Source organism: Chiloscyllium plagiosum, unplaced genomic scaffold, assembly GCF_037043375.1.
Source record: "Chiloscyllium plagiosum isolate Xiang-an unplaced genomic scaffold, Cpla_swu_hap1 HiC_scaffold_22, whole genome shotgun sequence".
In the NCBI taxonomy this organism is placed as follows: Eukaryota; Metazoa; Chordata; class Chondrichthyes; order Orectolobiformes; family Hemiscylliidae; genus Chiloscyllium; species Chiloscyllium plagiosum.
The window spans coordinates 6,716,352-6,740,229 of NW_028270160.1; the positions used below are offsets into that span (position 1 = coordinate 6,716,352).

Genomic DNA, 23,878 nt, shown 5'->3' on the forward strand with positions numbered 1-23,878 from the left:
GCACACTGTTAAAGGGCAAAGGCAGGAGGATTAGCGGGGAAATTTAAGGAAAGTTATTTTTTTCTCTCAGAGGGTGATGGGGGTCTGGCTTGCACAGCCTGGGAGGGGCATTGGTCTCGGAATCCTCACTTTAAAAAGGAACTTGGATGAGCACTCGAAGTGTCAGAACGTTCAAGACTGTGGGACCAGTGTGAGAAAGTGGAACTTGCGCCGATTTAGCAACAGCTTTCTCAGTGCAGACTCAATGGGCCAAACGGCCTCTTTGCCTTAGTATAACTGTGACCATTCAGCCCCAACAAACCACAGCAAAGACAGCAGTGATTCACGGAGCACCAGAGATACTTTGAACCAGAAACACATAGCAGACTTGTCAGCAATGTTTACATCCCAAAAATCATCTGTTTTTAAAAATAACAATGCATTTGTCATTCGAGATCTTTGGAAAAGGGAAACACCTGTTAAATATTTCATCAGTACAATTCCACAGCGTACATTAAACTGTTAGGACGCACAAGGCATTCAAAACCTGTAGGTTCCAATTAAATTGTAAACATGTAGATCTCTCAGTTTGGTCGGGGTTCGAGACAACTCTATGCATTATTAAGGATACCTTTTGTAAATAATCTACAGAATTAGCGGCGTAGTGGTAATGTCCCTCTTTCTGGGTCAGGAGGCCTGGGTTCAAATCTCATCTGCACCTGACTTGAGTCCCAGCATGCCTGAATAGTTTGACTAGTTGTGTTTGGAACCTTGTGTGTGCAGGTTAATGTCCAACTCCCACGGGCTGTGGGTCATTCCGAGAGTAACTCTCCGCAGAGTCCACTCTGGCTGGACATTTCCTCAGGCCTGTTAGCACCACCTTCTGGTACATCAGCAAAACGTCACCCCCTGGAAGAAAGCTCCAAACATATCACATCAATGTTTGTGAATTAATAGGCTTTGTGCCTCATTTTGTGCAGTTCAGTGATTGGAATCAGGTGGATCTCCTTGACTATCAGATCCTTGATTGGGGCCAATCAAGAAGCCCAGCCTGACCGATATAAACAAGGAACAGAGGGATTTTGTGGCACAGTGGTAGTTTCCTTACCTTTGAGGCAGGAGGTCAGTGTTCAAGTCCCACCTGCACCAGAGGTAATAACATCTTTAATAAGGTTAATTTAAAAATATTTTTAATAATAGAAACAGGGGATTCAGAATCTCCTCAGTTCAGGGCCTGACTCTGAGCTGGTTGTGCACATGGAGATTTAGGGTGACTTGGTGACAGGATGCTAGCCTCTGTGCAGTTATTTCTCTCAGGTATAGTAACTCAAATCCAGCTCTTTCAGGAACACAGAAACTAAGCGCAGGAGTAAGCCATTCAGCCCTTCCAGCCTGTACCACCACATTCCTGATAAAGGACGTACGCCCGAGATGTCGATTCTCTTGCTCCTCAGATGCTGCCGACTGGCTGTGTTTTTCCAGCACCACACTTTTTGACTCTGATCTCCTGCATCTACAATCTGCATTTTCTCCACCACCATCCAATGTGATCATGGCTGATCCTCTGTCTCAAAGCCAAATTCTCACTTTCTCCCTTTACCCCTGGATGACTTTAAAATCTAAAAGACAAAATCAAACTCTTCCTTGAATATATTCAGTGACTTGTCATCCACACCATTCTCTGTGTTAGAGATTTTCACAGGTTCACTCCTCTTTGAGTGAAGAAATCTTTTCTTACCTGGTCCTAAATGATCTCCCCTGTGTGCTGAAACTCAAACCCCAGTTCAAGGCTTGCCAACCAGAGGAAACATCCTCCCTGCATCTAGTCTGTGAGAATTTTATACACGTCAATCAGTTCGCCTCTCATCCTTCTAAATTCCATTAAAATTATGGCAGTTTAAACCCATCTCTCTTTGTAGGACAGACCTGCCAACCCTACTATCAGCCAAATGAACCTCCACTGCACTCTCTCTAAGGCAAGTCTTAGACAGGGAGACCAAACTGGATACAGTAGTCTAAGCTGAAAATGTGTTGCTGGAAAAGCGCAGCAGGTCAGGCAGCATCCAAGGAGCAGGAGAATCGACGTTTCGGGCATGAGCCCGAAATTCCTGAAGAAGGGCTCATGTCCAAAACGTCGATTCTCCTGCTCCATGGATGCTGCCTGAGCCGCTGCACTTTTCCAGCAAAACATTTTTCAGCTCTGATCTCCAGCATCTGCAGTCCTCACTTTCTCCTACAGTAGTCTAAGTGCAATCTCACCATGGCCCTTTATAACTGCAGTTCCTACCTCAAAACACAAATCCTCTTGCAAAATGTCAGCTGGTATCGTGGCCGAGCGGTCTAAGGCGCTGGATTGAGACTGCAGTCTCTAAGGAGGTGTATGCTCGGATCCCACTGCTGCCATTTGTCAGGGCGGCACAGTGGCTCAGTGGTTAGCACTGCTGCCTCACAGCATGAAGGTCCTAGGTTCAATTCCAGACTCGGGAAACTGTCTGTGTGGAGTTTGCACATTCTCCCTGTGTCTGCGTGGGTTTCCTCCGGGTGCTCCAGTTTCCTCCCACAGTCCAAAGATGTGCAGGTGAATTGGCCATGCTAGATTGCCCATAGTGTTAGGTGCATCAGTCAGAGGGAAATGGGTCAGGGTGGGTTACTCTTCGGAGGGTCGGTGTGGACTGGTCCACCCGAAGGACCTGTTTCCACAGTGGAGGGAACCTAATCTAATCTAAAAATGTCTGTGACAGATAGTGAAGAAGGTGTTTGGTATGCTTTCCTTTATTGGTCAGAGTATTGAGTCCAGGAGTTGGGAGGTCATGTTGCAGCTGTACAGGACATTGGTTAGGCCACTATTGGAATACTGCATGCCATTCTGGTCTACTTCCTATTGGAAAGATGTTATGAAACTTGAAAGGGTTCAGAAAAGATTTACAAGGATGTTGCCAGGGTTGGAGGATTTGAGCTACAGGGAGAGGCTGAACAGGCTGGGACTGTTTTCCCTGGAAAGTTAGAGGCTGAGGGGTGACCTTATAGAGGTTTACAAAATTATGAGGGGCATGGATAGGATAAATAGACAAAGTCTTTTCCCTGAGATCGGGGAGTCCAGAACTAGAGGGCATAGGTTTAGGGTGAGAGGGGAAAGATATAAAAGAGACCTAACGGACAGTGTTTTCACACAGAGGGTGGTACGTGTATGGAATGAGCTGCCAGAGGAAGTGGTGGAGGCTGGTACAATTGCAACATTTAAGAGGCATTTGGATGAGTAAATGAATAGGAAGGGTTTGGAGGGATATGGGCTGGGTGCTGGCAGGTGGGACTAGATTGGGTTGGGATATCTGGTCGGCATGGAGGGGTTGGACCGAAGGGTTTGTTTCCATGCTGTACATCTCTATGACACTATGACTCCAAGTCATAGAATCCTCTTCATTCTTTCCTGTTTAGCATCCTATGGTACCTTTCTCCCTTTCAGCATTAAGACTGGCAGAAAAATCCAGTGTTTATAGTTGTAGTGAGCATATGTGCTTGTTGTTACATAACTAATACAGTCACAGGGTCTGTGGGACAGGGAAGGATTGGAATAAGGGATTAATAGGAGGTAACAAGAAGAAAAAGCTACAGCTCCATGCATGTTATGAGTTCAATCAAGATTTGTGTTGCCAGGTATGACAGAGATGATAGCTGAGTGGTTATGATTGCTGGACTATTAATCTGGAAACCCAGGCAATATCCTGGGGACCTGGATTTGAATCCCACTACAGCAGATGGTAGAATTTCAATTCAATAAAAATTGGAGTTCTGAATCTAATGATGACTGTGAAACCATCATCTGTAAAACCCCTCAGGTTCACTAATGTCTTTTAGTGAAGATAATTTTGTCATCCTAATCTAGTCTGGTTGTTAAATTATTTGAGGTGCACAGTTCAGATATGGGGGCGGAGGCAGTAGCCTACAGGTGTTATCGCTAGACTATAATCCAGAAACTCAGCTAATGTTCTGGTGAATAAAAACCAAAAAAAAAACTGCAGATGCTTTAGATCAGAAATAATAAAAAAAAAGATGTTGCTGGAAAAGCTCTGCAGGTCTGGCAGCATCTTTGTGGACAGAAATCAGCGTTAACGTTTCGGGGCTGGTGACCCTTCCTCAGATGGTTCACTGGACCCGATCTCTGGTCTCTCTTCACAGATGCTGCCAGACCTGCCGAACCTTTCCAGCAACTTCTGTTTTTGTCTAAAGTTCCAGGGACCTGGGTTCAAATCCCGCCATGACAGATGATGGAATTTGAATTCAATAAAGAATCAGGAATTAAGGGTTTAATGATGATTATGAATCCATTGTTGATTGTCAGAAAAACCCATCTTTTTCAATAAAACTGACACCCTGGCCTGGTTTGACCTACACGTAACTCCAAACCCACAACAATGTGATTCATTCTCAACAAACAACAAGGGATGGCAATACATACTGGCCCCAGCCAGTGATATCCATGCTCTCTGAATGAATGGATAGAGGTAGTGAGAGTGCCTCACAGTTGAGAGCTCCCGACTATACAACAAGCCGTGAGGCAGAGGAGGAGAATTCTGCAGGTCTACCCCATACAACTCACCTTAAGCAAACATCTCATCATAGCCCCTGCAGCCTTTCAAATGCAATGATTTGCTTTGAATTAGAATTTTTACTCTGTGGGGAAATGGGTGAGTTAAGCAGGCCTTAACCAATCGTAATTAGTTCTAATGTGTTGTTGTACATTTTTATGGAAACAAATTCGTGAATGACCAAATATCTCATTGTTCAGCTTTTTAGTGTGCAAGCTGACAGAGTTTAAATGGTCACTCAGTGGTTAGCACTGCTGCCTCACAGCGCCAGGGACCCAGGTTTGATTCCAGCCTCAGGCGACTGTCTGTGTGGAGTTTGCACATTCTCCCCGTGTCTGCGTGGCTTTCCTCCGGGTGCTCCGATTTCCTCATGCAGTCCAAAGCTGAGCAGGTCAGGTGAATTGGCCATGCTAAATTGCCCATTGGGGTAGGTGCATTAGTCAGAGGGAAATGGGTCTGGGTGGGTTACTCTTTGGAGGGTCAGTGTGGACTGGTTGGGACAAATGTCCTGTTTCTACACTGTACGGAATTTAAACAGACAGAAACTTCTGTGACATTGCTTAAAAGTAAAAGATGAAAACATACCATTTACTCTTTTTTTCTGCACCTTGGCTGTTCTTGGCCTAGTCTCTGTCGGTACTTTTATTTTGACCCAGACTGCACCCTTCCCAATGCCTCAAAGTTAAATGATCGAACTTATGAGAAAAACACCCATCTGGGTAGCAGATGGTGCTGAAAATGCAGAGCTTAGTCATTTCCCATTCATAGTATTTCAGTGGGGATCCAGCTGGGTTTCTAAGGACTAATTCACAGAGGTCCACAACTTTTACGAGCACGTTACAGTTCCATCAAGACCCACTGTGCAGTGTTCTTATTCTTAACTCCTTCCAGTCCCAAAGAATCACAGAATTACTGGGACAGGAGTAGATCATTGAGCCTGTTCCACTACTCAGTGAGATCTGTTAGAAGGCGGCCACTTGGCCCATCCTGCTGCGGTTGGTTCCCAAACCTTGAGCCAATCTAGAGTCTTTTCCCTGATGTCCCTGCAGACCATTTCTATCCAAATAACCATCTGATGCCCTCTTGAATGCCTCAATCGAGCACATCTTGAAGGTGGGCAACACAGTGACTCAGTGGTTAGCGCTGCTGCCACACAGCACCAGGGACGCGGGTTCGATTCCAGCCTTGGGCAACTGTCTGTGTGGAGTTTGCACATTCTCCCTCTGTCTGCGTTGGTTTCCTCCGCGTGCTCTGGTTTCCTTCCATAGTCCAAAGATGTGCAGGTCAGGGTGGATTGGAAATGTGGGGTTACAGGAATAGGGTAGGGTCTGGATGGGATGCTCTTTGGAGGGTCAGTGCAGACTTGATGGGCTGAATAGCCTCTTCCTGCACTGTAGGGATTCCATGGATCTATGCTTCCAGCCAGTGCATTCCAGATTCTAACTACTCACTGATGACAAAAATATTTTTCACACATTACCCCGCTTTGTCTGCTCATCACTTCACGTCCTGTCACACAGCCTCTCAGAAATTGGGAACTGCTTCCCCCTCTTTGTGTTTCTCCCCTGTTCCAACATTCCCAAGTTTTTACAGGCCAGTAGGAAGTGTGGTCCAGCCTCCAGGCCTAAGGTCCAGGGTTCACGTCCCACCACCTGGTCTATTTCAACAAGGAAGGGGTTTGTAATGTGGCCCAGACAGCCTGGTCATCAATCTGCATGCTTTCCAGTGGTGAGGGAGAGATTCCTGATCAACCCTGATGTGGGAACAGCCTCTACCATTACTGTCCATGGCTCAAGATTACAACCACCCATAGCAACTGACAAGTCCCCAAGTGAACAAGAGAACATTATCATCACACAATACGCACTGATTCACTTCCTTACCCTCTCCATAAGAAAGAAGGATTTGATGTGGGGAGGCCATGGACTATCGATACTGTTGCTCAATCTATTAACCTGGAGACCCAGGTAATATTCTGGAGATCCAGGTCCAAATCCTGCCATGGCAGATAGTGGAATGTGAATTCAATAAAAAGTCTGGAATTAAGAGCTTAATGACCATGAAGCTAATGTTGACTATTGATGCAAAACCTTCACTAATGTCCTTCAGGGGAGGGGAATCTGCCAATGTTACCTGGTCTGGCCTACATGTGACTCCAGACCCATACTAGTCTAGCCAGCAATGACTGCAAAATTGATACAGCTCCTCTCATGATCCTAAACAGTGAAGGGTTTTGAAACGCAATTTGATTGCCATGTAGGAAATTGCCAATTTGCACATTAGCAAGCCGTCCCATACAAAGACATGGCCAATGATGGCCAGATCATCTGCTTCATGTGACAGCGCCTACAGCCACGAGACTTCAAGGTATCGTACTACTGAGGGCTGCTGAGACTTCAAAACACTGCACGGGAGGTTTGTTTCATTCACTCGTGGGATGTGGGTGTCACTGGCTGGGCCCAGCATTTATTACCTGTCCCTAGTTGCCCCTTGACAAGGTGGGGGTGAGCTGTCTTCTTGAACCGCTGCAGTCCACCTGCTGTGGGTTGACCAACAATGCCCTTAGGGAGGGAATTCCAGGATTCTGACCCAGTGACAGTGAAGTAACGGTGATATGTTTCCAAATCAGGATGGTGAGTGGCTCAGAGAGGAACTTGAGGTAGTGGAGTTTACAGACCCTCAATCTGTGTCTCACCCAAAGGAGAGAATCTCTGACTCTACAGCGCTCCCTCTGTATGGTAATGTTAGCATAGATTAATCCAAAGTCCTCTGATTTAGGGATGAGAGAGATATAGATAACAAAGAGAGTGAGAGAGAGAGAAAAAGAGAGAGAGAGAAATATAGAGAGAAAGCGAAAAGTATAGAGAGAGAAAGAAAAAGTATAGAGAGAGAGGAAAGGTATTGAGAGAGAGATATAGAAAGAGAAAGCTATAGAGAAATAGAAATATCGAGAGAGAGAGAAATAGATAGATAGATAGATAAAGAGAGAGAGAGAGAGCGAGATAAAGCAAGATATATATTTAAAGAGAGTGAGTAAACGAGACAGAGAAAAACAGTGTGAGAGAGCACGAGAGAAATGAAAAAGTGCCCAGTTTGTGGCGAGTGAGAGATTGGGCGGAAATGGGTGTTTACACAATGCTCCCAATCAGAGCTCAGTTACAGTCGAGCTGAGGCTTGTAGATTGTTAACAGCAGAGACAATCACATGCCCTGACGGTAGCAGCAGACGTGTCCCTGTGTTTGTTTCTCCATAATGTTGGCGGTTGGTGATGCCGGGGTACATGAAGTAAGAAATTGAAATTGCAGCAGGAAATATTCAGCAGTTTGGAAAGTCACTGGCCCTGAACAGGGACAGGTTAGACCTCCACATCAGTGTACTGTCCTGTTCTGTTCATTTCCCTCCCTCAGATCAAAGCTGGCCATTTCAGAAGCAGTTCCCCAGCTGTGAAGGGCTATGCAAAACTCCATGTGACTGGGAAAGGTACAACACATATAGAGAGAAAGCAAAAACTACTTTTCACCTTTTTTCCTCCATTGGCCTGAAGACAGGAACACACACAAACTGATGAGATAGAAGCAAAACGATATCATATAGTTCAAGACACACCAATATGACAGGTACAGGTTGAGGAAAATCCACCTTAAAAACTCCCAAAATATCCAAAATGTAATCTGTATCTTCTCTGTACAGCTGCTTCCCTGATGTGCTGCACATTTTGTTATTTTTCATTTATTTAAATCACTATTCACAGGGCCAGCTGGCATGTATATCCTATGTCAGTTTTGCAGGAAGTAATTGCTGGAAAAGCACAGCAGGTCAGGCAGCATCCAAGGAGCAGGAAAATCAACGTTTCGGGCTAAAGCCCTTCATCAGGAATGAGGCTGATGAAGGGCTTTTGCTCAAAACATTGATTTTCCTGCTCCTCGGATGCTGCCTGACCTGCTGTGCTTTTCCAGCACCACTCTGACCTGGACTCTGATCTCTGATCTCCAGCATCTGCAGTCCTCGCTTTCACCATAGAGTGGGTCCATGGAGACAGAGAATAGAAACATTCCGTGACAGGCTTCAGGTTAACTGTCCAAGATCACTAATAGCTACACTTTGTTCTATCCACAACATTTACAAATCAGGCTCAGTTCAGAACGACGACATTTAAAGCTTCCTTTTCACAGCCAAAGCTGAGTTGGAACCAAAGAGAGCGCGAATCTCTCAGGGTGATGAGTTTTAGAGGGGCATAGTAAAGGGCTTTTGCCCGAAACGTCAATTTTCCTGCTCCTCGGATGCTGCCTGACCTGCTGTGCTTTTCCAGCACCACTCTAATCTTGACTCTGACCTCCAGCATCTGCAGTACGCACTTCTGCCTTGCAGGAAGACATATCAAGTCAGGAGCAGTTCTTGAGAGGTCAAACACGTGCCTGATCTGAAAACTAAAATCTCAACACAGACAACCAATCTCACTCAACATCTCAGACCCTGTCGATATCATTAATATTGCACAAGGAAGAAGGATCTCTGGGAAAGACATGCTGTGACAGATACCAGCAAAGTTACAACCACTAGCCTTGAGGGTATCTGACCACAGAGCAATCAGTAGGGGTTTCCCCTTTCTGAACATCGCGCAAATCTGTCTCTGATTCAAGTGGAGCTACAGCCACCCAGCAGCAGTGATGTCATCACACAATATGGGGAGATGGTGATGTAGTGGTAAGTCAAAGAACTGGTCCAAGGTTAAATTAGCTCAAATCCTGTCGTGGCAGATGGCAAAATGTGAATTCAATAATTTGTTTATTAAAAATTAGTCGAATGGCTGCAGTGGAATTTTATTCTCGATGAAACTCAGCAGCATCAGAGCTGAAGAAGGGTTCTGAAGAAGTTACAATCAGCTTGACATGATGTGGAGGTGCCGGTGTTGGACTGGGTGTACCGAGTTAAAAATCACACAACGCCAGGTTATAGACTGGATGCACTACCTTGGTTGTTGTGTTTAATCAGCTAGAAAAAGTCATCCTAGATTCAAAACATTAACTCTGTGTTTCTCTCTCCACATAAGCTGTCAGACCTGCTGTGTTTCTCCAGCATCCTCTGTGAATGTTTCAGACTCCCAGCATCTGCAGTGTTTTGCCTGTATTTATGTAACCTTTGTTCATAGAGTTATAGAGATGTACAGTATGGAAACAGACCCTTCGGTCCAACCCGTCCACGCCGACCAGATATCCTAACTCAATCTACTCCCATTGGCTAGCACTTGGCCCATATCCCTCCAAACCCTTTCTATTCATATGCCCATCCAGATGCCTTTTAAATGTTGCAATTGTACCAGCCTCCACCACTTCCTCTGGCAGCTCATTCCACACACGTACCACCCTCTGCATGAAAAAGTAGCTCCTTAGGTCCCTTTTAAATCTTTCCCCTCTCACCCTAAACCTATGCCCTCTAGTTCTGGACCCCCCAATCCCAGAGAAAATACCTCATGATTTTATAAACCTCTATAAAGTTACCCCTCAGCCTCTGACGCTCCAGGGAAAACAGCCCCAGCCTATTCAGCCTCTCCCTATAGCTCAACCCCTCCAATCCTGGCAACATCCTTGTAAGTCGTTTCTGCACCTTTTCAAGTTTCACAACATCTTTCCAATAGGATGGAGATGAGAATTTCGTTGACAGAAAATCCCATCTGGTTCATGGTCATCCTTTATTGTCATCTGTACTCAGCCTGGCCTATGCCCGAGTCTAGACCCATTGCAAAGTGGTTGACTCTTAACTGTCCTCTGAAACAGCCGCTCAATTCCAAGGCAATTAAAGGGAATAATTACAGAAATACTCACATCATTCCTGCACAAGAATTAAAAATGTCATCTGTTACAGCCAATCACAATGAAACATTCTCATAGACACAAACTCTGGGAAGGTAGAAGTCATAAGAATCCATTTACATTTAACTTTAAGTCAAGTTATTGGGAAACATCCAGATGGGACTGAAATATGGGAATCAATTATTCTTTAAAAATCTTGTCAAATTTCTCATTGTAAAAGGGAAAAAAAGTGGCATTCAACAAAATGTGAAATTATACTTGCAAGATTAATGAGTTTGTTGAACAGTAACTCTGATGTTATCAGACTTTAACAGCTCTATCACACTTCACTTGCAACATTTAGGAAGCATCTGGATAAATATTTAAGTTACCAGTGGGCCAGATTTATGGTAAAGGGGATGAGTGTAGCTTGATGTTTGTTAGTCAGCACAGACACAGTGGGCCGAAGAGCCTGCTTCTGTGTTGTGTCACTTTATGACTCTCTGTCTTGTGCAGTTTTGACAGTGGGAGAGTGGAAGTTCCCATCAGTGCAGTGATTTCTGGGAGATTGCATTCTCCATCACCCTGTACAGCATCACCTCCTTCACATCTCTGACGTTAACGGCTGTAAGAAACTGCACATGTGCAGAAGCTGCTGTCAGTTTCAGGAAAGTACTGTTTGGGTCAGAAATCTCCAACAGTGGCTGGAGTATTTCCTATTTGGAGATGGTTAAACCATAACAATTGCAACCTTCCCTAGTTATTAATAAAATCTCAATAGGCTCTGGGAGCCATTGCTCAGATGTGGAAGCTGTGGAAGAGATTAAATTGTTGGCAACTTCCCCGGGGTTTGAGAGTCTCTGCTGGTCTCCCCCTCCATTGATACTATTGCTGTGAGAAGCCTGTATTGTCTCTATGAGGACAGTGGTTCATTAAAGATTCCTTGAAGTCAGTGTAAGAGCAAAGAGGAGGTCAGGCAGTTAATACGCTTGTTGAATATTTAATTAATTTGTAAAGGCCTGAAGTCATAGAGATGTACAGCACAGAAACGACCCTTCGGTCTATCTTGTCCAAGCCGACCAGATATCCTAACCTAATATAGTCCCATTTGCCAGCACTCGGCCCATATCCCTCTAAACCCTTCCTATTCATATACCCATCCAGATGCCTTTTAAATGTTGCAATTGTACCAGCCTCCACCACTTCCTCTGGCAGCTCATTCCATACACACACCACCCTCTGCATGAAAAAGTTACCCCTTAGGTCTCTTTTAAATATTTCCCCCCTCACCTTAAACCTATGTCCTCTAGCTTTGCACCCCCCCCCCTCTCTCCCTCCCACACCCCCACCTTGGGGAAAAGATCTTGTCTATTTACCCGATCCATGCCCCTCATAATTTTATAAACCTCTATAAAGTCACTCCTCAGCCTCTGACATTCCAGGGAAAAATAGCCCCAGCCTGTTCAGCCTCTCCCCATCTCCCAAAATGTGAACTTCTCCGAGATCCTCATCCTTCTGAAAGGATGAGGCAAAACCTCATTGTTGAGATCATTTAATCTACAAACCCCTGCACAATGCCATGGAACACCCATTGACAAAGTAATACAACAGGAATCAGAATAAACACACAACAAAAACCAGAAACAAACAAAACCAGAAATTGCTGGAGAAACTCAGCAGGTCCGGCAGCATCTGTGGAGAGAGCAACAGAGCTAACGTTTCGGATCCAGTGACCCTTCTTCAGAATTGACAGTAGCGAGGAAAGGGTGGTATTTCTGCTGATGATGGAGGTGAGAGGATAAAGGAATGAATGGATAGGCGGAGAGAGAGAGAGAGAGAGAGAGAAAGAGAGAGAGAGAGGGAGAGAGAGAGAAAGAGAGCCAGGGAGGAGGAGCAGTTAGAGAGGTGATCATGGGGACAATGAGTGGGTGAAAATGAGTGAGCTGTGCTGAACGTAGGGCAGGAGCTGCTGTGTCAGGGTGGGTAAAGGACAGGGAAGGAGGTGTTCAGGCTCTAAAGATATTGAACTCAATGTTGAGTCCTGGAGGCTGCAGGGGCCCCAAGCGGAAAACGAGATGGTGTTCTTCCAGTTTGCACTGAGCTTCACTGGAATCAGACTTCAGATTGAATTGAATTGAATTTATTGTAACGTGTACCGAGGCACAGTGAAAAGCTTTGTCTTACGAGTAATGCAGGCAGATCACAGAGTTAAGTAGCATAGATAAGTAAATAATAGGTAAACAGCGGCAAAAACAAAAACACAGGTACAGGTGAATGTTAAGAGTTTGAGAGTCCATTCGGGATTCTAACAACACTAGGGTAGAAACTGTTTTGAAACCGGCTGGTGCATGTGTTCAGGCTTCTGTACCTTCTCCCTGATGGTAGAGGTTGTAGAAAAACATTGTCAGGGTGGGATGGATCTTTGACAATGCTGGCGGCCTTTCCTTGACAGCGGGCCTGGTAGATGGATCCTATAGATGAGAGGTTGGCCTTTGTGATTGTCCGGGCCGAGTTCACCAGTCTCTGTAACCGTCTCCGATCTTGAATGGTACAGTTGCCATACCAGGTAGTGATACACCCAGACAGAATGCTCTCAATGGAGCACCTGTAAAAGTTGGCAAAGGTATTCACCGTCATGGCAAATTTCCTCAGCTGCCTGAGGAAGAAGAGCCATCGTTGGGCCTTTGTAACCAGTGCATCCACATGAAGAGTCCAAGAAAGCTTGTTGTGGATGACCACTCCCAGGAGCTTGACACTCTCCACTTGTTCCACCTCTGTGCTGTTTAATGTGTGGGGGGGGGGGGGGGGGGGGGGGGCGTGAGTAACATCCCGCCGAAAGTCAATAATGGGTTCCTTGGTTTTGCCGACATTGAGAGTTAGGTTGTTCTCAGTGCACCATTTTTCCAGGTCTTCCACCTCCCGTCTGTAGTCTTGTTTCATCGCCATCGGAGATTTGACCAATTATGGTGGTGTCATCAGCGAACATGTAAATGGCATTAGCCTGGTATTTGGCGACACGGCCATGGGTATACAGTGAGTACAGTAGGGGGCTGAGTACACACCCCTGGGGGGGCTCCAGTGTTGAATGTTAGTGAGGATGAAATATTGTCCCCAATCTTCACTGATTGTGGCTTGTGGGTCAGGAAACTGAGGATCCAGTTGCTGAGAGTGGGGCTTAGTCTGAGATCACTAAGTTTAATAATCAGTCTCGAGGGGATAATAGTGTTGAAGCCTGAACTGTAGTCAATGAGTAGGGTTCTTACACAGCTGTTCTTGGTGTCAAGATGTTGGAGGGAGCAGTGAAGGGCAAGTGATATGGCATTTGACATGGATCTGTTGGTCCGATAGGCAAATTGGAGTGGGTCAAGTAGTGGGGAGGCTGGAATTGATTAATGCCATGACCAGCCTTTCAAAACACTTCATGACCACTGAAGTTAGGGGCACTCAGTATGTAGATTGTCCGACCAGAGGGGAGGCCATATTGGATTTGGTATTTGGTAACGAACCGGGACAAGTGATAGGCTTGTTAGTGGGTGAACATTTTGGTGATGGTGACCACAATTCTGTGACTTTCACCTTGGTTATGGAGAGAGATAGGCGTGTGCAACAGGGTAGGTTTTACAATTGGGGGAAGGGTAATTACAATGCTGTAAGACAGGATCTGAGGAGCATAAGTTGGGAGCATAGGCTGTCAGGGAAGGATGTCGTGGAAATGTGGAACTTTTTCAAGGAACAGATATGACGTGTCCTTGATATGTATGTACCTGTCAGGCAGGAAAGAGATGGTCGTGTGAGGGAACCTTGGTTGACGAGGGAGGTTGAATGTCTTGTAAACAGGAAGAAGGAGGCTTACATAAGGTTGAGGAAACAAGGTTCAGACAGAGCGTTGGAGGGATACAGGATAGCCAGGAGGGAGCTGAAGAAAGGGATTAGGAGAGCTAAGAGAGGGCATGAAAAATCTTTGGCGGATAGGATCAAGGATAACCCCAAGGCATTTTATGCGTATGTGAGAAACATGAGAATGACGAGAACGAGGGTAGGTCCGATCAAGGACAGTAGTAGGAGACTGTGTATTGAGTCGGAAGAGATAGGAGAGGTCTTGAATGAGTACTTTTCTTCAGTATTTACAAACGAGAGGGACTGTATTGTTGAAGAGGAGAGTGTGAAACTGACTGGTAAGCTAGAGGAGATACTTGTTAGGAAGGAAGATGTGTTGGGCATTTTGAACAACTTGAGGATAGACAAGTCCCCTGGGCCTGACGGGATATATCCTAGGATTATGTGGGAAGCAAGAGAGGAAATTGCAGAGCCGTGGGCAATGATCTTTTCTTCTTCACCGTCAACAGGGGTGGTACCAGGGGACTGGAGAGTGGCGAATGTTGTGCCCCTGTTCAAAAAAGGGAATAGGGATAACCCCGGGAATTACAGGCCAGTTAGTCTTACTTCGGTGGTAGGCAAAGTAATGGAAGGGGTAAGGAGGGATAGGATTTATGAGTATCTGGAAAGACACTGCTTGATTAGGGACAGCCAGCACGGATTTGTGAAGGGTAGGTCTTGCCTTACAAGTCTTATTGAATTGTTTGAGGAGGTGACCAAGCATGTGGATGACGGTAGAGCAGTGGATGTAGTATACATGGATTTTAGTAAGGCATTTGATAAGGTTCCCCATGGTAGGCTCATGCGGAAAGTCAGGAGGCATGGGATAGAGGGAAATTTGGCCAGTTGGATAGAAAACTGGCTAACCAGTCGAAGTCAGAGAGTGGTGGTAGATGGTAAATAGTCAGCCTGGAGCCCAGTTACAAGTGCAGTTCTGCAGGGATTAGTTCTGGGTCCTCTGCTGTTTGTAATTTTTATTAATGACTTGGAAGAGGGAGTCGAAGGGTGGATCAGTAAATTTGCAGATGATACGAAGATTGGTGGAGTTGTGGATAGTGAGGAGGGCTGTTGTCGGCTGCAGAGACTTAGATATGATGCAGAGCTGGGCTGAGGAGTGGCAGATGGAGTTCAACCCTGTCAAGTGTGAGGTTGTCCATTTTGGAAGGACAAATAAGAATGCGGAATACAGGGTTAATGGTAGGGTTCTTAGTAAGGTGGAGGAGCAGAGGGATCTTGGGGTCTATGTTCATAGATCTTTGAAAGTTGCGACTCAGGTGGATAGAGCTTGTAAGAAGGCCTATGGTGTATTGGCGTTCATTAGCAGAGGGATTGAATTTATGAGTCGTGAAGTGATGTTACAACTGTACAGGACCTTGGTAAGGCCACATTTGGAGTACTGTGTGCAGTTCTGGTCACCTCACTTTAGGAAAGATGTGGAAGCTTTGGAGAGGATGCAGAGAAGATTTACCAGGATGTTGCCTGGAATGGAGAATAGGTCATACGAGGATAGGTTGAGAGTGCTAGGCCTTTTCTCATTGGAACGGCGAAGGATGAGGAGTGACTTGATAGAGGTGTATAAGATGATCAGAGGAATAGATAGAGTAGACAGTCAGAGACTTTTTCCCCGGGTAAAACAGAGTGTTACAAGGGGACATAAATTTAAGGTGAAGGGTGGAAGGTATAGGGGGGATGTTAGGGGTAGGTTCTTTACCCAGAGAGTGGTGGGGGCATGGAATGCGCTGCCTGTGGGAGTGGCAGAGTCAGAATCATTGGCGACCTTTAAGCGGCAATTGGATAGGTACATGGATGGGTGCTTAAGCTAGGACAAATGTTCAGCACAACATCGTGGGCCGAAGGGCCTGTTCTGTGCTGTATTGTTCTATGTTCACTGGGCAGTAGTCATTGCGACATGCTGCATGAGCCTTCTTTGGCACAGCGATGATGTTGGCCCTCCTGAAACAGGCCGGGACAGTGGCCTGCTGCAGGGAGAGGTTGAAGATGTCCGAGAAGACCTCTGCCAGTTGCTCTGCACTTGCTCTGAGTGCACGGCCCGGTACCACAGGTTCCTGTGAACTCTGAATACCTTCATTATTCATTACATTAAAATGAAGAGAAATGTCTTCACCCAGAGAATGATGGAGTTCTCTCATATAGAGAGCAGTTGAGGCCAAAACATGGAATGTTTTCAGGAAGGTGCTGGATGTGGTTCCTAGGGCTGAAGGGATTGGGATGTGGAGTTAGGATAGTAGCGGGGTCGGCTCAAAGGGCCAAGTGGCCTACTCTCTCTCCTATTTTCTGTGAAGGAAGGGCACTGGGCTTAACACTTTAACTCTGTTTCCTCTCTCCACAGATGCTGCCAGACCTGCTGAGTCTCTCCAGCACTTTTTGTTCTTGTTCCAGCATCCGCAGTTTTTAATTTTTGCATCTCAAGTTTTTAATTGTGTTACTATTGACTGGGTAACTAATACATACAAAGACAAGACAACTAAAATCAAACTCTCAGTGGACCTTACCTGTTCCCATTTGAGATCTGTCACTCCGCTGTCATTTCCCCCATCCTTTCTACAAAACAAATCCTTCCAGATGACATGCTGGAGACACAGCCTGGTGAGACAGACAGAGAGAAGTGGCTATGTTAATGAGCAGGTTAGATCTTCAAGACACATTGTCTCTGGGTGCTGATCCCAAACTCCAGGGTCTCGTTTTGCAAATCCCCAATGGAGACCAGAGAGAGGGCTTTGCCACCAACTCCTACTTTGCTAACTGCATAAAATTGTTTTGAGATTGCAAACAGAACCAGACATGGGGTAGGCCATTCAGCCCCTCAGATTGTCCCACCTTTCAATGTGATCTTGGCTGCTCTGTGGCCTAACTCCATATACCTGCCTTTGGCCCATACCCCTTCATAACTTTGCTGAACAATAATTTATCTCGGTCACAGATTTAGAATACACAACTGATCCAGCATCCACTGCCATTTGTGGTAGAGAGTTCCAAACCTCTCCTACCCTGTGTGTGTGGAAGTGCTTCCCAACATCTCTCCTGAATGGTCTGGCCCTAACTCTCAGACAATGCTCCCAGTTCTAGAATCACCAACCAGTGAAAATAGTTTACCTTCCCTGTCTTTTCCTGTTCATATCTTGAAGGCTTTGATCAGGTCACAACACAACCTTGCCAACTCTGGAGTAAACAGGCCTAGTTTGTACCATCAATCCTCAAAACCTAACCCCTGAAATGCAGATATCATTCTAGCTAACCTACAATATGGTCCCTCTGATCTATCCTTCCGAAGGTGTGTACTCCAGCAGGAACATCAATATGCAGGCCAAACGGGCTTGGGGGTGTTACAGGGAGAAGGGGTGTAGGATTTTTTGGATATTTCTTTCAAAAAACTAGGAGGTCCAGGATGGCTGAATGGCCTCTTTCTTGTGCTTCACCAGTAATTTGGGTGGGAACGAGAGACTGGAGTTTCCCAATTAAGGCAAAAACCACATGACCTCACCATCCTCATCAGAAGCTGCACCGACTCCAATCAGATGCTCATAACCAAAGGCTTAAACGTACAATGAAAAATCAAAACATCATATAGCAGGCTGCTCAAACCTGCCTATCAACACAAGTAATTAGTCTAGCACAGACACCTACCACCGTGAGAAACTGCAATTTCACCTTGGGAGGGACTGGCTCACAGGGCGCGATGTGAACTAACTACTCCCAGTGTAAGCCCTTCACCAATTTTCTTCTTAATATTTCAATTAAAGAGGCTTTGATCCTGCCTACGTGGTTCATATTCAATTTAAAAAGCAGCTTCCATCCACACTGAGTCCTCATCACATTCCCCATTGATGACACACTCTGCTCAACATGAACAGAAACTTCCAGTCAAATGCCTCCCAGTTGGAGCAGTGCTATCCTCGGGTCCCCTTTACTCTGGAAGGAGGAAAGCCCCATTTCTGACCTCGATTTACATTGAGTTAGAGAACCACAGATGGGTTCCAGAGCTAATGGAGGCCATTTGGCCCACTATACCAGCACCAGCTCCTCAAATGAGCATCATAACCCTGTGCCAATCTACTGCTTCCCCCTCCCCATACCCTTACACATTATGGTTATCCAAAAAAATTCAACCAATGTCCCTCTTAAATGCCTCAATCACATTTCCAGCCAGTGCCTGGTTCTCACATCATCCTTGCCACTTTCGAAGATCACTTTAAATCAATGATCTCTCATTCCTGTTTCTGTAACAATGGGGAACAGCTTCTCTCTATCTCCTCTGTCCAGCTTGCTTCTCACTTGGAAAACCTCCATCAAATCTCCCTCTCAGCCTTCCTCTCTCCAAGGAGAACAGTCCTAACTTGCCCAATCAACCCTTGTCACTCATTCCTGGAACCCCCATTCTCTCCAAGACAATCACATCTTTCTTACAATGTGATGCCCAGAACTGGACACAATGCCCCAGCTGAGAGAGGAGTTGGCTCATCTCTGTTCAGTTGACGTGATTAGCTCAACAACAACGTTTTTAATTTATTTGGGCGATATGGGTCACTGGCTGGGCCAATTACCCTGGAGAAGTTGGGGGTGAGCTGCCGTTGCAGTCCCTGTGTGATCTGCAGGTTTCATACAATTAGAAGCCAGCTAGGAAACAGTCACATCCTATGTAGGTCAGGGCAGTACGGATGGCTGATATTAACCAGGGTAGGACATTAGTGAACCGAACAGTGTCGTACGACATAGTCGTCCTATAAGCAGCAAGCCCCCACACACACACACTTCTGTTAACTCTGATTTCTCTCCACAGATGCTGCCAGACCTGCTGAGCTTTTCCTGCAATTTCTGATTTCCAGCATCTGCAGTTCTTTTAGTTTTTATCCAGTTTTGTACAGTCACACAGCATGGACACAGACCCTCGGTCCAACTAGTCCATGCCGACTGTAATCCTGCAATGGTGGCAGACTCGCCAACTTTAATGGTCATTTAAGTAGTCATTGGATAGACATATGGATGAGAATGGAATAGTGTCGGTTAGATGGGCTTCAGATTGGTTTCACAGGATGGCGCAACATTGAGGGCCGAAGGGCCTGTACTGCGCTGTAACGTTCTATGTTCGAATCCCAAACTAAACTAGTCCCACCTATCTGCTCCTGGCCCATATCACTCCAAATCTTTCCTATTCATGTACAAATCTAAGTACCTTTAAAATATTGTAATATTACTACTTCCTCAAGACGTTCATTCCACACGCAAACCACCCTCTGTATAAAACATTTGCCCCTTGTGTCTTTTTTAAATCTCTCTCCTCTCACCTTACAAATATACCCCCTAGTTTTGAAATTCCCCAACCTAGGGAAAAAACAGCTACCATTAATCCTATCTACACCCCTCGTGAATCTGTAAATATCTAGAAGCGCAGCAGGTCAGGCACATCAAAGGAGCAGGAGAATCGACGTTTCGGGTATAAGCCCTTCTTCAGGAATGAGGAGCAACACCTCCCCCCTCACTTCCCTCCAAGGCCCCAAGGGATCCTTCCATATCGATCAGAAATTCACCTGCACCTCCACACACATCATTTACTGCATCCGCTGCACCCAATGTGGCCTCCTCTACATTGGGGAGACAGGCCGCCTACTTGCGGAACATTTCAGAGAACACCTCTGGGACACCCGCACCAACCAACCCAACCACCCAGCGGCTGAACACTTTAACTCCCCCTCCCACTCCGCCAAGGACATGCAGGTCCTTGGCCTCCTCCATCGCCAGACCATAGCAACACGACGCCTGGAAGAAGAGCGCCTCATCTTCCGCCTAGGAACCCTCCAACCACAAGGGATGAATGCAGACTTTTCCAGCTTCCTCATTTCCCCTCCCCCCACCTTTTCTCAGTCCCAACCCTCAGACTCAGCATTGCCTTCTTGACCTGCAATCTTCTTCCCGACCTCTCCGCCCTCACCCCCACTCCGGCCTATCACCCTCACCTTGACCTCCTTCCACCTATCGCATTCCCAACACCCCTCCCCCAAGTCCCTCCTCCCTACCTTTTATCTTAGCCTGCTTTGCATACCTTCCTCATTCCGGAAGAAGGGCTTATGCCCGAAACGTCGATTCTCCTGTTCCTTTGATGCTGCCTGACCTGCTGCGCTTTTCCAGCAACACATTTTTAAGCTCTGATCTCCAGCATCTGCAGTCCTCACTTTCTCCAACATAAAAGCTGACTAGATTGATCAAGTTTTGTTTTTCAGTTTAACATGCTAGTCTTTCACTGAAACAGAAGCACACCAGACTGCAGATTTGGGTCTAATTACAAACCAGACTGCATTACACAAAAGATATAAAAGTAAAGCAAAGCAAGCTCTCCAAGTATATCTCAGTTTGAAAGGTTTCAATGGAACAAAATTCTATCTCCTCCCCAATGCCCTCACTTTCCGGTCACTCTGAATTTCCTTCGTTATTAAATCTGTAAGATTAAGGTTTTAATTCTCTCATGGGATGAGAGACAAAGTTAGTCAGAGAAAGAGCTAGTCAGCCATATATTTTGGATGTAATGGTAAAGCACTCTGGTTCACTGCATTTTCCTCACTTCCTACCCTGTCAATGGTGAAGTCTTTACAGTAAATCCTCAAATTCCTGAGTTCTTAGACTTTCACAACTTTCAATAACTAAAGTAGACTTCTAACCAAACACTTCTGGACTGGAAGTTTCACAAACTAAACACTTTCACTTAGGGGACTGATTGTAGTGATTGGAACCAGGTGGATCTTATTAACTATGATATCCTTGACTGGGGCTGTTAATCTGGAGAAAGTGAGGGGAGCCCTGGCAGACCTATATAGCTGGGGGATTCAGAATCTCCTGACTTCAGGGATTCACTCTGAGCTGGCTGGCCAATGTACTGTGCATATGTAAATAAAGGGTGACTTGGTGACAGGATACTGGTCTTGTGCAGTTAGATTAGATTAGATTACTTACAGTGTAGAAACAGGCCCTTCGGCCCAACAAGTCCACACCGGCCCTCCGAAGAGCAACCCACCCAGACCCATTCATTTACTCCTTCACCTAACAGTACGGGCAACTTAGCATGGACAATTCACCTAACCTGCACATCTTTGGACTGTGGGAGGAAACCGGAGCACCCGGAGGAAACCCACACAGACACAGGGAGAAAGTGAAAACTCCACACAGACAGTTGCCTGAGGCGGGAATTGAACCCGGTTCTCTGGCGCTGTGAGGCAGCAGTGCTAACCACCATGCCGCCCACTTAATTTCACTTAATATTTTAACTGCTCTGAATAGTCGCCTTTTTCTTGGAGAGGATGATGGGAATCTGATTTAGATCAGGTTTTCTTTGAGCTGTCTAAAACCTTACCTGTTTCTGTGGCTTTCGAAGTGAAAACCAGTCCTTGATTATTCTAAATCCAAAAGCAAACAAATATCTTTTAATGTTTTCTCTCACCTATCATAAATCCTCACAACATAAGCAAACTTCCATTAACACTCCAGGAGGCCTTGCAGTTATATGTTCTGATACATGTGATTTAAAATCATAGTTCCACAAGGACTAGCTGAGTTAATTCTTAATTTCCTTCACAAATATAAACCAACATCCACATGCCTCTAATATAGAATCCAAACTCTTTGAAAAAATGTAATAAAGTAAACAGCTTTCCACACAGCAGTGGTACAAATTGATAAAGCAGTTGGAAAGAGAAACTGGTAAAGTGGACAAAAGCAAGGAAGATGTGCTAAACAGTTGTAATCATTGGTTTGACCACTGGTGTGCATTGTCAAATACCAGGCACCACATTTTGACAGCAACGTCAAGGACAGATTCAGGAGAGATCTAGTCAAATGATCCCAAGAATGAGCAGCTTAGTTCTTGTTATGAAGGTGTAGAGGTGTACTGTACCTTTAAGAGAGTTGAAAAGCTAGCAAGGACTGACAAAGCACAGAGAGAGTTCTGAACAAGGTAACAATGTAACACTTGGTCAAAACAAATAGCAACAGATGGGTTGCCATGAAATAAAAACAAATTCAAATTTGGCCAATCAGTTTAAATTATGCCCCGAGATACCACAACACAAATCAAATGTGAATTTAGTATTTTGATAATATTAAACTCAATGAAACAATCCAATGTTTTGGGGTATAAAACCGGACATTTTGAACAATTAGGGAGAAAACTGCCAAAGACGTAACAAATGTAGACTGCTAATTGAAGAACTCTCTGAAAGGTGCCTGTCTGTGGGGAGTGCACAGCAGAGCATCGAGGCTGACCTGGAGAGAATCTACAAAAGGAGAACCGACAAAGCTGACTAGTTTCGAAAAATGATCATTTTCTTTTTGTAAATTTTAATTGGGATTTTTTTTAAATCGGACTGGTATTGTAGGTAAAAGTTAGGTTTAAGAGAAAGGACTTGTAAATAGTTGTTGGTTTTAATATTCTCTGTTGAACTTAAAGAACAAAGTTGTTAATTTTTACTGTTAATGGTGGCCTCTGGGAAAGTTCTTTGCCTCTGGAATTTTAACAGATTACAGCACGGAATGAATCTTTTCTGAGTTGCTGGTTTAAATTAGCAGAGGGGGTTTACCCAGTGTTGTAACATTCTGCAGGGTGGCTGTATTCTCTATACTATTTTGAACATGCCTTTTCAAACTACCTGCAGCCTTCGATTGAGAAACTGTTTCCTCACCCAAATGGGTAATTCGTTCAGTGTGAGGTGGGGTGGGTACCACTGCCACCTGGTGGCCAGTAGCAGACTGCAGCGTGTGACCAGGGGAACAGCTTGACCACCAACCTATTCCGTGGTGCAGGGGTTAATGCCAAAGGCGTCTCAATCTGTAGCAAGGTCACCCGCTATCCTGGGGCACTGCGCACATCACAAACAGCCCAGAGTGCATTCGCCCAGGAGATAACCAGTTAAAATACAGGCAACAACCAAAAAGGGTGAATGATTAAAAGGTGGAAAGGGAAACATGTTGGAGTTAAAGTAATGATCACAATGACCATTGGGATAGTGCAGAGCTGTTTAAAAAGGGCATCTGTTTCTTAGAAGACAGAAGCAGAAGTAGGCAATTCAGCCCATCGATTCTGTTCCACCATTCAATGAGACGTGGGGCTGCTCTGATCATCCTCAATTCCACTTTCTTGACTCTTCCTCATAACCCTAGATTTTCTTATGATTAAAAACTTACCTGAGCTTTCAATAATGCAAATGGCCCAGCCTCAAGGCCCCTCTGCAGTAAAGAGTTCCACAGATTCACTCCCCACAGAGAGAAACTCTTCCTCATATCAGCCTTAAATGAGTGACCCCTACTCTGTAATGATGCCCTCTGGTCCTAGACTGTCCCACAAGAGGAAACAACCCTTTCCACATCTACCTTGTCAGCTCCCCCAAGAATCTTATATGGGACACAGGGGCAGAATTAGGCCATTCAGCCCATCGATTCCTCCTCACCTCAGTTCTAAAGGATTGCCCCATCTCTGAGGCTGTGTCCTTGGGTCCTACTCTCTCCTAATAATGGAAACATCTTCACCACATCCATTCTATCCAGGCCTCTTGGCGTTCTGTAAGTTTCAATCAGATCTCCCCTCATCCTTTTAAACTCTTTCGAGTACAGACCCAGAGTCCTCACCCGTTCCTCACATGACAAGCC

The 23,878-nt window shown here is 45.4% G+C and overlaps 1 protein-coding gene across 1 annotated transcript in view; it reads right to left on the reverse strand.

The window, feature by feature from the left end:
* The window catches only part of lzts2a (leucine zipper, putative tumor suppressor 2a), a 207,360-nt gene that overhangs the window by 139,964 nt on the left and 43,518 nt on the right, over nt 1–23,878 (reverse strand). The window contains exon 2 of the mRNA XM_043713070.2: nt 16,744–16,834. The gene's annotated coding sequence lies outside the window, so the exon portion shown is untranslated. The remainder of the gene's footprint in view (nt 1–16,743; nt 16,835–23,878) is intronic.